At 44.3% G+C, this 16,663-nt stretch overlaps 1 protein-coding gene across 2 annotated transcripts in view; it reads right to left on the bottom strand.

The window, feature by feature from the left end:
* TULP1 (TUB like protein 1) overlaps positions 1-16,663 on the bottom strand; it is a 158,677-nt gene that overhangs the window by 72,024 nt on the left and 69,990 nt on the right. The gene's annotated exons all lie outside the window — the stretch shown is intronic.

Genomic DNA, 16,663 nt, shown 5'->3' with positions numbered 1-16,663 from the left:
GAACCTGACCTCTTTGCTTGTGACCCCGACTACTCTTTTGCCTGACCCCTCGGATACCGTTATTATTATTATTTTATTTTTGTTCCTGAGTTCCACCTTTACATTATTCTTGGTGGTGTACGATCTGTGCCTGGTGGCAGTACGTCCTCTCTCCTACAGAGGGCGCTGATTCTGCAGCGCGGATCCAGAACCTGTACCCCGGTCCTGACACTATCCCCGATCAATGTGGAGGGCCTTTTGGGTAAGTTACAGTTCCACCCCTCCCCAGATTTAGTAAATTTTCTGGTCCAATGCTTGGCATTTGGTTTCCATATAGGTGTAGTAACCATGCCCCAAGAGTCTTGGGAATGCCCGAACCTCAGGTCAGCCTTATCGGACCCAGATGCGGTGAATTTGCTATTGTCCCAAGAACTGGCTAAAGGGTTTATCTTCGGCCCCTTTTGTTCCCCTCCCTTTCCGGTTTGGAGGGTTAGCCCACTGGGTATTGCTGTTAGCAAATTCTCCAATAAAAAGAGACTCATTGTGGATTTGTCTGCCCCTTATTCCTCGGCGTGCCCCAGCATTAATTCCCTCATTCCGGCTGAGGAGTTCTCGCTCAAATACGCCTCCGTTGACAACGCCATTCAGGCTATAGTCAACACAGGGAAAGGTGCTTGGTTATCCAAGGCGGATATTACAGATGCTTTCAAGTTACTACCGATTCATCCAGATTTGTGGCATCTTCATGGAATTAAATGGGGGGGGGGGTTACTATTTCGCAACCCGATTAGTTTTTGGTTCTACAAGTAGCCCGAAACTTTTTGACTCCTTAGCTGAAATGTTGACTTGGCTCCTCCTGAATTCTTCCTGTTGCCCGGTAGTGATCCACTACTTGGATGATTTCTTATTGGTGGAGGCCCCCAACGTATCCCTGTGCAGTCTACGGAAGTTATTGGAATTATTCAATGAGCTTCATATCCCGGTAGCCCAACATAAATCGGCAGGTCCAGTTACCACTTTAGAATTCCTGGGGATAGTGCTAGATTCTAATAGGATGGAGGCCAGCCTGCCTAGCGTGAAACTCCAGAGAATTCAGGATATAATCCAGAGTTTCATGAGATCTGAAACTTGTTCCAAACTTCAATTGCAATCTCTTTTAGGTCATCTTAATTTTGCAATGCGGATAATTCCTCAAGGCAGGTCGTTGATCTCCCATCTCCTGTCTCTGCTGTCTGTGTCCCATGCGCCTATTATACCCTGCTGCTGATATATATATAAACATAAGACCCTACTGCTAATATGTATAAATATTAGCCCCGGTTGCCAATATATATTGATATTAGCCCCTGCAGCCTATATATATTAATATTAGCCCCTGTTGCCAATATATATAAATTTATGCCCCTGCTGCCAATATATATATAAATATTAGACCCTGTTGCCAATATATTTTGTAGTGAAAAAAATTGGACCCTACCCAAGCATTTCCTTGAGCCCTGCTCCACGCTCCCTAGCATGCAATCACTCCCTCAGCTACCACACCAAAAAAAAAAAATTGCCACACTGACTGCAGATCAGGAGAAGACTGTGAGAGTCAGTACAGTCTTCCCTCCTTCTGACTGCACCGTGACATTGAGAGGTCCTCTCCCCCGTAATGATCCCCAGAGTCCCTTTGTCCCCTCATTCACTAAACCATACCTCTCTTTTACCTATTCCCTGTAGTTAAGGTATAGATCAAATAAACAACACATGGAAACAGCACGTCCAACTGAATAAGACATAAAAACCCTGTATTTGCAGGTATACATACGTATGGAAACATAACATTGCAGGTATAGATCAACAGAACACACAAACTCAGCTTTGCAGGTATAGATCAACTGGAAATCACATGTAAACTCAGCACTGAAGGTATAGATCAAATAAACACCACATGGAAACAGCACTCCAGGTATTGATAAACTGAATAAGACATACAAATCCTGTATTTGCAGGTAAACATAATGTATGTATGGAAACATAGCATAGCAGGTAAAGATTAACAGAATAACACAAAAACCCAGCTTTTCAGGTATAGATAATTTGGAATTCACACAAAAACTCAGCATTAAATGTATAGATAAAACCCCCTAAATTACAGGCATAGATCACAGGTCGCACACACACACACCAAAGCCAGCCCTGGCGTCCACATTGACCACATAGAACCTGACCAGCACCCAAATTACACACACATAGGACGTGCAATCTTTGTCCCCAAACAGCCGAGTGTACGCCATCTTTGTCCCATAAACTCGCTACCTGTACCATCTTTGTCCCATAAACACCCTGCCTGTGCCATCTAGGTCTCCAATGCTTAAACACCCTGCTTATACCATCTTTGCTATTTCACTCACTAATTCACTTTCATTCACACAATCATTTATTCTTTCACACAAATTATTTACACATATTCATTAATGCAGTCTCACAAATTCATTACTTCTGTCACTCATTCACACAATGCATCCACACATTAATCCATTCTCTCTCTCTCTCTCTCTCTCATTCTGACTCTTTATTTCAATATTTATTTATTATTATATTATTGCTACCCTCCTTTCTCCCTATCTACCCCTTCTCTCTCCGTTCTGCCCTATCTCCTCCCTTCTCCCTCCCTTCTGCCTTATCTACCCCCTCCTCACTATTTATCCTCTCTCCCCCCTTCTCACTATCTACCCTCTGCTCCCTTTTAAGTTCACTTACCTTGTAGAGGTCCTGCGGTAGGAGTGCATAGCCTCTGTCTTCCTGCTCTGCCGTGGTGCGCACTGCTTCACTGCTGAGCGCCGGAATATGACGCCATATTTGGACCCCGGCATGTATGACTACCTGATTTTGTGCACTGACCCAGTTATCCTGACTATTCTTTTGGCATCTAACCCCTACCCTGCGGAGATCCTTACTGGATCTTTCTACGCTCGTCCTGTACCTTGTTGATCCAACTCCGTTCCAATATACCTATCTCTACCTGGCCTCCTTGCTGTTGGGATCATCTAAATCCGGGGGTGCTGCTGCCAAGGGCTTCTCCTTCAGTAGTAGTACTTTGGGTGGAAAAACCTCTGCGGTGAGTGCCAGTGTGGGGGTGGTCATGACACCTTTATGCCCCTTGCCTTCAGAAATGCTTTTTAACACCCTATATGCCACCGGAAGGTCATGTGCCACCAGTGCACCATCAGAGAAGCTAAGGCGGAAGTACAAGCAGTAGCGGGGGTTATCTGCGTTCATCGAGCGGACGTTCGCCAACTGGCAGAGAAGAGAATTCCCCGCAGTGCTGCAGGGAATTCTCCTCTCTGGCAGCCGGGGAAGGTATGCACGATGCACGTAGACAGCCTCCGCTGCTGCCGTCACTTTCACCAGCGATCGGTGATAGACGCCCAGTGTAAGTGCCGGCACCAGCTGAGGTTACCAGACAGGAGGATCCAGGTCCCCTGCAGCGCTGCGGGGGATCTGGATCTTAGTCTCATAGTTAGACCTCATTTGAGGTCTGATTAGAAGACGACCTCGATTAAAAGACGAGGGGTATTTTTCAGAGCATTTGTTCTGAAAAAACCTTGTCTTATAATCGAGCAAATACGGTACTTGCATATAATGTAGTTTAGACCTCTCTTTTAGCCCTGCAAATTGGGACACAGAGCATAGTGTAACCCATAAATGCAGTTTTGATATTAATGGGGTATGGAATCACTAGAACTTCCCTCCTGTATTTTTGTTAAGTCCCTTTAGATATTACTATTACCTCTGCCACATGGAATGCTGCTAGCCAGGGGCTGGAGCCAGATAGGCATACCTGGGAACTCTTCAGGTTTCGCCCAGATTTCCTCCAGGTAAAGGGGGAAATCCTCTGGGTGACAGCCGTCATGCTGACACCATTTTAAATTGCAGGGCAACAACAGAGACTTGCGACTCACAAGGTTAGCAGAACTAGTGCAAGTCTAGCGAATCTAGCAATAAAAGCATGCACAGTTTGCCAGTGGTGTGCCTGTAAAGGTACTACTGGCAAACAGTCTTTATAAAGGTCATGAGCTGACAGGAACATTTTTTTGTAAACTATACTGGCTCTTAAATAAATTATATAAATAAAAGAAATAATAAACTGTTTTTGATTGCTTTTAATGAAACTAGTCTGGGTATTTTTATTATATTGATTGAGAATTGATCTGATTTTGTTGTTTGAGAAATATCATATATCTTGATTTTAAGCTGTTTATTTTTGTTTTTTGCTGAATAACCATATATCTATTTTGGTGTGATATTGATTAATGACAGAATGCTTTCTATATTTAAATATATATATATATATATATATATATTTATATATGTCGCGTACACCTTGCTAGTACCGTGTTGGACCCCCTTTTGCCTTCAGAACTGCTTTCATTTTTCATGGCATACGTTCCACAAGGTGCCGGAAACATTCCTTTAGAGATTTTGGTCCATATGGACATGATGGCATCACGCAATTGCTGCAGATTTTTCAGCTGCACATCCATGATGCAAATCTCCCAGAGGTGCTCTATTGGATTGAGATCTGGTGACTGTGGAGGCCATTGGAGTTCAGTGAACTCATTGTCATGTTAAGAAAGCAGTTTGAGATGATGTGAGCTTTGTGACATGGCGCATTATCTTGCTGGAAGTAGCCATCAGAAGATGAGTAGACTGTGGTCATAAAGGGATGGACATGGTCAGCAACAATAAGATTATTATTTTTATCTTTTATTTACCGTATTGGCTCGGATATAGGCCGCACCCGAATATAGGCCTAAATGTTTGGTGCTTTTTTAATGAAAACGTTTTTTAATAGATATGCTGCCACTCTGCCCCCCCCCGAGATATGCTGCCACTCTGTCCCCCCGAGAAATGCTGCCACTCTGCCCCCCCGAGATATGCTGCCACTCTGCCCCCCCCCGAGATATGCTGGCACTCTGTCCTCCCCCGTCGAGATATGCTGCCACTCTGTCCTCCCCCCTTGAGATATGCTGCCTCTCTGCCCCCCCTCGAGATATGCTGCCACTCTGTCCTCCCCCCGTCGAGATATGCTGCCACTCTGTCCTCCCCCGGTCGAGATATGCTGCCACTCTGTCCTCCCCCCCTCGAGATATGCTGCCACTCTGTCCTCCCCCCCTCGAGATATGCTGCCATTCTGTCCTCCCCCCTCGAGATATGCTGCCACTCTGCCCCCCCCTCGAGATATGCTGCCACTCTGTCCCCCCCCTCGAGATATGCTGCCATTCTGTCCTCCCCCCTCGAGATATGCTGCCACTCTGCCCCCCCCCGGCTTGCCAGAGCAGACTCCCGGGTGTCTTGCGTAGATGTCCCCCGCCGGCCCCGCAAGACACCCGGGAGTCTGCTCTGGTATGTCTTGGGGGCAGAGGTAAAACGCATCGTGCGAACGTTCACCGGCTGCGGCGATGCGCGTAAACAACCTCCGCTGCCGGCACGTCTGCACGATGTGCTTTAACAATCTCCCTTGCCGGGATGCCCCTCGTGGGACAGGATATACTATGTAATTCAAAGACAGAGCTCTATTTATTATTTGTTAACACCATGTTACCTCTCTTTGTACAGTTGAACAAAACAAACCATATTGACAAATTTTCCTGTCTTGTGGAAAGGTGCTAAACACCTTTTAGTGCTGCCGCATCACAATGCAGACATCGAAAGAGTATTTTCAATAATAAAGAAAAATAAAACAGAGTATAGAGCTTACTACTAAATTGTTTTTAGAATTTTCTTGAAAATGTTACTATACCAGACAATATGAAAACTGCCTTGATATGCACAGCAGGGTAATGTTCTAGTCATTGGAGATTTTAATTACCCTGCCATTGACTGGCATATTGGGGCTAGTAATTCAGTGAAAGGGAGGAGAGTTTTGAACTTGTTGAACATGTCTCAGTTAGTAGAGGCACCTACTAGAAAGAAGGCTTATTAACAATGTAGAGCTGTTTTCAAATATTCAAGTACGGGAGCAATTGGGAAGTAGTGATCATAATATGGTGCAGTTTGAAATTAATAGTAAAAAGCAAACTGCTGTAACTGTCACCAAGACACCTAACTTTACAAAAAGCAAATTTAAGTTAAGGACATGCTTGCAGATAATTAATTGGGATAACCTTTTTGTCCAAAGAGACACAGAGGACAAGTGGAATATATTTAAACTCACACTTCAAAAATATATTTCTACACATGTACCATTAGGAAAATAAATCCACAAGAAAGAAACAAAAATCAATGTGGATGTTGTGAGTTAATGTATAGATCAGGGTGTTGTTGTAGATGTTGTCTATTTAGATTTTGCAAAAGCATTTGACACTGTTCCACACCAAGGGTTATTGTATAAGCTAGGACAAATAGGTCTTGGAGAAAATGCCTGTGTTTGGATTAGTGACAGGGTGCAATGAGTTGTTGGTAAATTCTCAAGATGGACTACTGTGGTAAGTGGGGTGGCTCAGGGTTCTGTCTTGGGTCCAGTTATCTAGCTTATGTATTAATAATCTTGAAATAGATATTAGAAGTCACTTGTCTGTGTTTGCTGACGACACAAAATTAGGTAAGGTTATAAAGTCTGATCAGGATGTAGCGTCTCTTCAGAATGATTTAGATAAACTAGGGTACTGGTCAAATAAGTGGCAGATGAGATTCAATATAAGTGTAAGTATGCAACCCACACTCTTAAGGGCATTGCATTGGGAAAAGCAGAAAATGAGAAGGACTTAGGTATAATTGTAGACCATAGACTTAGCAACAAAGTGCAGTGCCAGTCAGCGGTTGGAAAAGCCAGTAAGGTATTGACATGCATAAAGAGGAGTATTAAATCACTAGATGAAAATATAATTTTACCTCTTTATAAAGCAATGGTGAGGCCTCACCTTGAAAATGCGGTGCAATTTTGGGCATCAGTTTTAAAGAAGGATGTTAAAGAGCTGGTGAAAGTGCAGATAATGTTAATGTGGGCTACAATGTTAGAGGAATGGAGAATTTTAGTTATGAAGAAAGACTAGAAAAACTGAACTTGCTTTCACTTGAAAAGAGACGTCTAAGAGGGGATCTGATCACATTGTACAAATTACAGACCTGTAAGCTTAACATCTGTGGTGGGGAAATTGTTTAAGAGTTTATTAAGAGATGGCATACAGGAATATATTGTGAACAATGATATCATCAGTAGGAGTGATCACGGTTTTGTGAAGAACAGATCACGTCAGACCAATTTAATTGAATTTCAATTTGCATATTTTATTAAAAAGGATTAATCGCACCAAATTGTGGCTTCAGGCACCCCATGTATTATGAAAGGGCATGCTTATGATAATGGAAAATCCCAGCAGTAGTGGCAGTAGTGCCACCCAAATGTACAACCCCTTGCACCCCTGCAAAGCAAAAGTGATAGATCCACTGGAGCAGCAGCCATTTGGGAAGAGACCCTTGATTCTAAGCTCCCCAAAGTCAGATTAGCACCTCTAAAATGGACAAAGCAAGATACTTTTTTTGTGACAATAAACAGCCTCAACCCTCGGAGAATGGCAAGCTTGCAATCTTGAGGGAATGGGGTGACAAACATAAGGCACAGAGAAAGCATGAGAGGTAGTGTGGTGGTTGTATCAATGACAAGGAAGTTCTAGCAGCTAAGATGGTATGCTTCTCTGAAGAAGTGGGTTTTGAGATGTTTCTTGAATGTTGGGAGGGAGGGTGAATGCTGAAGGTTCAGTGGAAATAGATTCCAGACATATGGGGCAGCCCAAGTAAAATCTTGTAGACGGGAAAAGGAAGAGGTGATAAGTGAGGAGAGCCTTAGCCCCTGGGAAGAGTGTAAGGGTCCAGTGGGAGAGTATTTGCTTATGAGGGCAGAAATTTATGGAGGAGCAGTGTTATGGAGGGCCTTATATGTTAGTACCAGGATTTTACATTTAATGCTAAAGGAAATAGGGAGCCAGTGGAGGGTTTCACAAAGTGGGGAAGCAAAAGAGGAGTGGCATGCAAGGAAGACAAGCCGAGCAGCAGCATTTAGGACAGACCATAGAGGAGAGAGTCGAGGCAGTGGAATGTCAACCAGAAGAGAGTTGCAGTAGTCAAGATGGGAAATTATGATAAGTGAATGAAGTGAATGAGTTTTTGTGGATTCTTGGGTGAGGAATGGGCGGATGGGAGTGATGTTTTTAGGTGCAAGCAGTAGGATCTGGTGAGGAACCAAATGTGAGGGATGAAGGAGAGGATGACCCCAAGGCATCGGGCCTGGTTAGTAGGAGAGATAGTCATGTTGTTAATGATGATAGAGAATTCAGGTAGTGGTGTGGAGGTGAAAGGAGGGAAGATAATAAGTTCAGTTTTAGAAAGATTAAGTTTCAGGTAGTGTTGTGACATCCATGAAGAAATAGCAGACAAGCAATTGGTAATATGGGACATGAGAGATGGAGAGAGATCAGGAAAAGACGGCTAGATTTAGGTGTAATCTGCATATAGATGATACTGGAGGCCAAATGAGTTGATTAATTTGCCAAGAGATGAAGTATAACGAGAGAACAGCAGAGGGCCAAGGACTGAACCTTGGGGGACGTCAACCGAAAGTGGAAGGGGTGATGATGTCTTGCCAGAGAAGCTGACAGAGAAGGAACGATTAGACAGATATGGGGAGATCCAGGAGGGAGCTGTATCTCGAATGCCTGTAGAAAACAAGTGAGTCAAGAAGAAGGTGGTGGTCAACAGTATCAAAAGCAGCAGAGAGATCCAAGAGTATTAGAATTGATAAGTGACCTTTTGCTTTTGCAGAGAGCAAGTAATTGAAGAATTTTGTTAGAGCCGTTTCAGTAGAGTAAAGGGGTTTGAAACCAGACTGTTGATGGTCAAGGAGGGAATTGGAGGAGAGGAAGTTAGTTGCTTGAACGGATTGTGTATAATCGCCTTACTGAGACGTAAAAGGAAGCAGAGAGACAGGACGGTAGTTAGTCAGACAGATGGGATCTGAGGAAGGATTTTTTAGGATGGGTGTGATTAAAGGCTGTTGGTACAATTCCAGATGATAGAGAAAGATTAAATAGGTGGGTAAGTGAAGGACCAAGAGATGGACATAGAGACTTTGAGGTGTGATGGGGTCAAGGGGACAGGTTGTTGGGTGAGAGGAAGAAAGAAGAGTGGCTATCTCTTTTTCGGTAGTAGGGGAAAAGGCAGTAAGTACGGGATGAGTGGAAAGAGTGGTTATGGGTGGTGTAGGAGGGGGTTGTAAAGAAGAGAGGTCTTGTCTAATAGTCTCGATCTTGTCTCTGAAGTGGGTAGCTAGATCTTGGGCAGTGAGAGGTTTGTGTTGTGGGTATGGAGGGAAAGAGAAGGAAGTTGAAGGTAGAAAAAAGGCATCACGGGTTGGAAGAAAGGGAGGATATGAGAGTGGAGAGAGGGCAGAGTTGTAGGTGCGAAGCATACATTTATAGTGAGTAAAGTCTTCACTGGATTTGTATTTTCTGAAGTAGTGTTCAGCCGTGCGGCAGCACTTCGGAAGAAAGCGTGTGGTTTTGGTATGCCACAGTTGGTGTTTCAATTGTCGGGGGTAACATTTAGTAATTGGCGCTATGCTGCTTCTGGGCAGGAAAGGGTTAAAATGGAAGGTAAGAGGTTCTAATGAGGCTGACAGTTGGGTAATGGTATCATCTGGTAATGGCCTACAAATATGAGGGGAGCACTGCAACTTTGTTTTGTTAGGGGTTAGCACTGGAGAAAAGGTTACAAGGTGGTGGTCAGACAGAGGGAAGGGAGAGATGGAGAAATCTGAAAGGGAGCATGATCTGGAGAAAACCAGATCAAGTGAGTGTCTCTCAGTGTGTGAAGGGGAATTAGTCCACTGAGAAAGACCAGAAGAGGATGTCAGAAGTTTACAGCCAACAGAGTTGTTAGATATTTCCAAAGGAATGTTAAAATCACCCAAAAGACAGGGGATATGAGGAGAGAGGAAGAAAGGGAGCCAGGCAGAAAAGTGGTCAAAGAATTGTGTGGTAGGACCTGTAGGGCGATATTACTGCAATTTGAAGAGAGAGCGGAGAGAAAAGACGGATTGTGTGAACCTCAAAGGAACAGAATGAGAGGGAGGGAGGGCTTCGTATATGCTGGAAGGTGCAGTGAGGTGCGAGAAGGATGCCTGCACCCCACCCTATTTGCTATCAGGCCTATGAGTGTGGCTGAAGCGTAATCCTCCGAAGGAGAGTGCAGCAGAGGCGGTAGTATCATGGGCCTTCCAGGTCCAGATCCAGGTTTCAGTAGGTACTAGGAGGTTAAAAGCATGGGAGATAAAAACATCATGTATACAAACCAGATTGTTGCATACTGAGCGGGCATTCCATAGGGCGCAGTTAAAGACGGGAGGGGGTTTCTGGTTAGAGATGAGTAAGAGATGATAGGAATAAAATTGTTTAGGTTGTGCATGTTGGTTGAGTTTAGTGGTTGACAGTGATAGGAATAGGGAAGAATATGTGGGGGACAGAAGTAGCAGACCAAACACAGGCAGGTTTCACATATAGAGGTTTAGTGCTGAGGTACTGGGGTAGCTGTGAAGGTAGATGGAGAGGGAAAAGATTTAGAAAGGTTTAATGGGGAGTAATTAGTGACAGACGTGACATAAATTTTAACAAATAAAAACATCAGTAAAAGTTTCAAGTTTGCTTGGGCTTCAGTTGTTGTTGGGAAGATGGAGGAGTGTATTGCAGGCTTTGAGTGCTTTTTGCTAAAATTAATTAAAAAAGCTAAACAATTAGAACAAAAATAAGTTGTCATTTGGCTCATTACACCAGGAATGTCTACTATGCTGCAGACAATATACAGGCCTACTAATATTTCTAATAAAAGCCACAACCTTGCTAGTAAAAATACTATTACTTCTGTCTGCGTCACAGCCAAACCCAAAGACAATATTTTATTTTTTATGAGTCTCCTATCAGGGAAAGGGTCAAATACTTTACTGAAACAGTAAGTTCTACTTGTACCTGAGATAGGGCAGGACTCAATCACTTAAAAAAGGTGGGAAAAAACATTAAGAGGAAGAAAAAATGGCTTCCAAGACTTTCTGGCCAAAAACAGAGTCTTCCTTAGCCATGCTATTGAGTCTAATGCTGGGCAAAGTTATGGAGACTTCCCCAGGTAGCAGTCCTACAGATCTGGTAAAGAGGTGGATACTGCCCGAGTAGAGTGGGCCCAGATTCATTATGGGGGAGACTGACCGGCTGCAGAATATGCCAAACTGATGGCCGACACAATCCAGATAGCAATGGAGTAAGTGGAAATGCTCAATCCCCTGTTAGGACCGGATGAGGCCACAATAGGCGAGAGGACTTCCTCAGTAGCAGAGTCCGTTCCAGATAGATGGTGAAGCACCTCATGGTCTAGAGTGTGAAGGGCCTCTTCCCCAGATGATCTGGGCAATGGAAAAAAGGTGGGTAACACGATTTCCTGGTTCTTGTGGAAGGCTGACTGCACCTTGGGTGTAAATTCAGGAGGCAGAGAAAGCACAACCTTATCCGGAAAAAAAGAAAAAATTCCTTCATAGACAGAGTCTGAAGTTCACCAATGCGTCTAACTGAGGTAATGGCCACCAAAAACGCAGTCTTCAGATATATCAAGTGTAGGGATACAGACTGTAGGGGCTCAAAAAAGAACCAGATTAAGGTCCTAAGGAACCATCTTGGTGACTGGATGAGGACGTATGCGGACGATGGCCTTAGCGAAACATCTGATAACTGCCAATGATGCCAGTTATCAAAATCCCAGTAAGGCACTGATGGCTGAGATCTGGACCTTGATAGAAGAGGGTTGAAGGCCAAGGTCAAAACCTTCCTGCAAAAATTTCAGATCTTAAAGTATTTGAGGGAGGTAATCCTTTTCCTACGACAAAAAAGAGTCTCGGCCACAGGAATGGAGAAACCTTGAGCCCTCAAAAATCTTTTGTTCAGCATCCAGGCCGTCAGCTGGAAGATCTCAGGTTTTGGGTGGAGAAATTGGCCATGATGAAGAAGGTCTTCTGAGCAGGAAGTCTCAGTGGAGTCCTGACGTTGAAGTTGATATACCCAAAGGATGGTCCTGTGGATCGAGGGAAAAGAAGGTCGGGACCTAAGCGTGGTCTCTGGAAGCCATCAGGTCGATCTCGGGCAGTTCCCACTCCAGGAGCCTGAAGACCGCAGGATTCAGTGAACACTCGCCACGCAGGACAGGAGTGTCCAATGACCCCTTAAAGTGAATAGCGGTCAGGGTAATATAATGGGTGTCAGGGTCCATTAGGACCCACCGAATATTGGAGTTCTTTGGCGTAGTGGTGGGCTAAGCATACTATGGCCATATGATGTGACGGAATCTCCAATTGTTATCATATAGTCCTAGGCTAGTTCATGTATTCATGTGTGTTTGTCTCTTATTGTACCTTTGCCCTCTTTTCCCTGAATCATCTGAGCATTTTGATTCCTCTCTCCATGTCCCAGTTAAGATGTCCTATCCTTGCTTAAAGGAGAAGTGTCTGAGGATTCCGTCTCCTCAATCCATCCCCTGTGTTCCTTGCCTTGTTCCCTGTCCTTAGTTGTGTTCTTTACCAGGTATGTCTTGTCTGATTTATGTTTCTTGCTCGGTTTCCCTGTTCCTTGCTCTGTCCTCGTTTGCTACGTTTCTGTTGTTACTCTGCTTAGCTTCCCTACTCCCAGCCTGCACCATCCTGCACGTGATTCTAGTGCTATGTCTCATGCCTGCTTCAGGGTCCCTGCAGGATATCTCCAAGTTCTGCTTTGTTCTGGACAACATCAGCTGCTATGTCAGGGCCCTGGTATGTGGCCGCACAACCCTAGATGCCCACCCTGGTGAGTGCAGTCGACCTGCACCAGGCCTTGTCTGACTCCACTACTGCCTGAACTCCATCTTTGGACGCTCTGGGTCATTACAGTCGTCTGTATGGACCCAGTTCCGTGACAATGGGCTTCCGCCCAAAAGAAGATCCTGAGAGATATGTGCAGCAGACAAGGGCTCCTGGTACCTCCTTGCTTGTTGATATACGCTACAACTGACCGATTGTCGGAGCATAGCAGGATGTTCTTGCCTTACATCTGCAGCTCCTAATGACGCAGGGCGTTTTCCACCTCAAGCAATTCCAGACAGTTGGAAGGAAGGGGCTGAACAGCAGGAGACCAAAGGCCTTTAGGAAAGCTGTCTTGATAAGTGCCCCCCCATCCTCTGATGCTTGCGTCGGTGGTTAGGGTTTCCTTTCCCTGCAGCTAGGGCGTCTCTTCGAAGGCACCAAGTGAGAGATGCTGTGACAAAAGCGGGTAGGCGGATGAGCTTGTCCAGGACGAGCAGGTTCCCGTTCCACCGATGCAAAAGAAAATTCTGGAGAATCCTCAGGTGTCGATCTTGAAAGGTGGAAGAAAGCCTTTCCCGAGTGAGAATCCAGATGTAGACCCAGGAACATGGCTTGCTGAGAGGGAATGGTGCTGGACTTGTCCCAATTCAGAATCCATCCGAGCTCCTGCAAGGTCTCGACCGCTCTGGAAAAATGCGACTGGAGAGCAGGAGCCGAACTGGCATGGATAAGCTAATCGTCTACGTAAGAAAAGACAGAAATTCCTTGGAGCCCGAAGTGAGCTGCCACCACTGCCAGAAGTTTCGTGAAGAACCTGGGACTGCTGACAGACCAAACAAAAGGGCCTGAAACCGGAAAGGGAGGATGCTTGAATGCTGAGGGATGGCTATGGGTAGAAATCGTTGATGAGATTTTTTCGTATTGCCCAGACCCAGAAGCTGCCCCTCTGCCGCTCACACCTCCAGGCCCAGTACCAGGACATACAGGTTTTCCTTTTGGAACTATTGGGCGGCCAGAATAGCCTCCTGCCCCACTATGCCATCTGTGAAGCAGGCAGGATTATCCCCACAGGGTGCACAGCCAGGGCTCCTGCCTGGTGATCGGAGGAAGATATCAGAGGTTGGGGTCTGTTTGTGGATCCTTTTATCTTCCCTATTGTTCCTGAGAGACCTGAATACCCCAGCTAAAGGGGGTGGTTATAGTACTCAGAGATCTCATTCTGTGTGTTGATGTGATTATGTGAAGATATATATCTGTGCCTGTGTACAATAAAGGTTTCTGAATGTTATACCCTACATTGAGTCTCGGCTAGTGACTGGGAAACCAGTTAAAGAGTGTGTTGTCCCAGACTAAGGGAGCACAAGTCAGCGGAGGTAGTCAGTCAGACTATCCAGCTCCGTGACACAGAGAATGAAGGCAGAACAAGAGGAGTCAAAAGAAGTAGAGCTTGGGGAAAAGGAGACAGGGGCACAGAAGTGGTAGGAGAGCTTAGGAAGACATTGAGAGAAAGTGTGTGTGTGTAAGAGAGTCAGTGAGAGTGAAAAGGCAATGAAAGGCAAATTTAAAATTGCTTTAGGAGGTCTATGTTTGTTTTCTGACATTCGTATGAATTAACGAAAGTGGCAACTTTCATTAAAATTAAAATTTGTACAAATACGTAGGTGCAAGTCTAGTGCTCCATATCAGTTAAGGGTGGATACTTCTAAATGGGCACTCACATAGAGCAAAAGGCAGCACTGTGTCTCCTTTCACCCCTTTATGTTCAAAAATGTTCAAAAAAATAAAAACAAATATGGTAACATGTAAAAATCCCCACTGTCACAAAATGCAATTCTTTATCTTCACAAAAATTCTCGCATGCAGGAGTGTACCTAGAGTATTTGGCGGGTGGATCCTGTATGTGGCACCCCACACACACATACTTTAAAACTGCATAGCTTCTATCATTATATACTGAGGCAGACATTGACGGCGGTACAGCATAACACCTATCACTATATACTGAGGCAGACATTGACGGTGGTACAGCGTAATACCTTTCACTATACATTGAGCCAGACATTGACAATAGTGCAGCATAACTCCTATCACTATATACTAAGCCAAACATTGATGTGGTGTAGGCCTAACACTTCATTGTCTGGCTTAGTAGTAGGGATGCACCGAAACGAAAATTCTGGACTGAAACAGAAAATGCAGCATTTACCTGGCCGAAACCAAATATGACCCCCCCACACCATAAAAAAAATCTCACACTTTTATTTAAAGTAAGTAACACACCAGAATAGGACAAAAAATTTAAATAACAATATGTTAACAGCAATCACACTCCTATCATGCCCAGGCATACCCAGATTCCAGCCTGTACTAGCTGACTTGGCATGATAGGAGTGTGATTGCTAAAAAAAACTTTGTTTAACATGGAGGATGTTAAATAAAGTAAAAAAAAAACCAAAAAAACGATGTTTTAATTTAAGTCCCGGGCAGGCACCCCTGTTGCAATGGTGCCCTGTGCGGCCGCACAGGTCGCACACCCCTAGGGCCGGCCCTGCCTGTATTATGTATGTCTTGTTTGGTTATGTTTCTTGCTTGCTCTCTCTGGATCTTGCTCGCTCTGTCCCCCTTGCTTGTTATGTTTCTGCTATATACTTTGCTTAGCTTCCATACTCGCATCCTGCACGTGAGTCATAGTTATATAGTTACATAGTTATATAGGATGAAAAAAGACATGCGTCCATCAAGTTCAGCTTTTCCTATATCGGTTAACTAGTTGCTGTTGATCCAAAAGAAGGCAAAAAAAAACCCAGTTTGGCTCTTTCCAATTTTGCACTAACCAAGGAAAACCTTCTTGACCCCAAAATGGCAGTCAGATTTCTCCTTGGATCAATAAGCTGTTTCCCCATAATTAAAGAATATATCCCCGAACATTATGTTTTTCCAAGTATACATCCAGTTGCTGTTTAAATGTCTGTACAGACTCTGATAAAACTACCTCTGCAGGCAGAGAATTCCACATCCTTATTGTCCTTACTGTAAAAAAAACCCTTTCCTCTGCTTTAGACTAAATCTCCTTTCTTCCAGTCTAAACGCATGACCACGTGTCCTATGCATAGTCCTGTTTATGAACAGATTTCCATACAATGGTTTGTATTGGCCCCGAGTATATTTATATAATGTTATCATAGTCTAGTGCTATGTCTCATGCTTGTTCCAGGGTGCCTGCAGGATATCACTTTGTTTCATTTTAGACTACATCTGCTGCTATGTCAGGGTGCTGGTATGTGGCTGCACAACCCTAGGTGCTCAACACCCGGGTGAGTGTGGTCGCCCTGCGCCAGGCCCTGTCCAACTCCGCTACTGCACCGTAACTCCTGCACACAATCTTTGGGCCGCTGGGTCAATGCAGTCATCTGTAGGGACCCGGTTCCGTGACACTACCATAAAGTTTGACAAAGGCTGGTGGTAAAATTAGTGCATGGAAAGAGTTAAAATACCAGCATTTCAAATACCTTGGGGTGTTTAGTTTTCAAAAATATTTGGTTTGATGGGGTAAGTTGTATTGGCCAGCTTCAAAGATACCTGAAATAGGATATGGGACAAAATGACCAGCTTTGGGGAAAAAATGGTTTTGAAATAGCATAACGCTACTGGTACTTATTGCCCCATAACGTGCAGAAAAAAAGCATGGTCCATCATGGTCCATAGTTATGTACAATGGGTGGACAAGACATAACAAGTAGTATATAACACACCTGCTCAAACAAGCTTACAATCTAGGCTAATATAACCACACACATTTTTCTTCTAAAAATGCTTATGAGAATCTGTTTT

The sequence above is a fragment of the Spea bombifrons genome, chromosome 2, assembly GCF_027358695.1.
Source record: "Spea bombifrons isolate aSpeBom1 chromosome 2, aSpeBom1.2.pri, whole genome shotgun sequence".
NCBI classification, from domain to species: domain Eukaryota; kingdom Metazoa; phylum Chordata; class Amphibia; order Anura; family Pelobatidae; genus Spea; species Spea bombifrons.
This window is presented reverse-complemented; position numbering and strand designations above follow the sequence as displayed.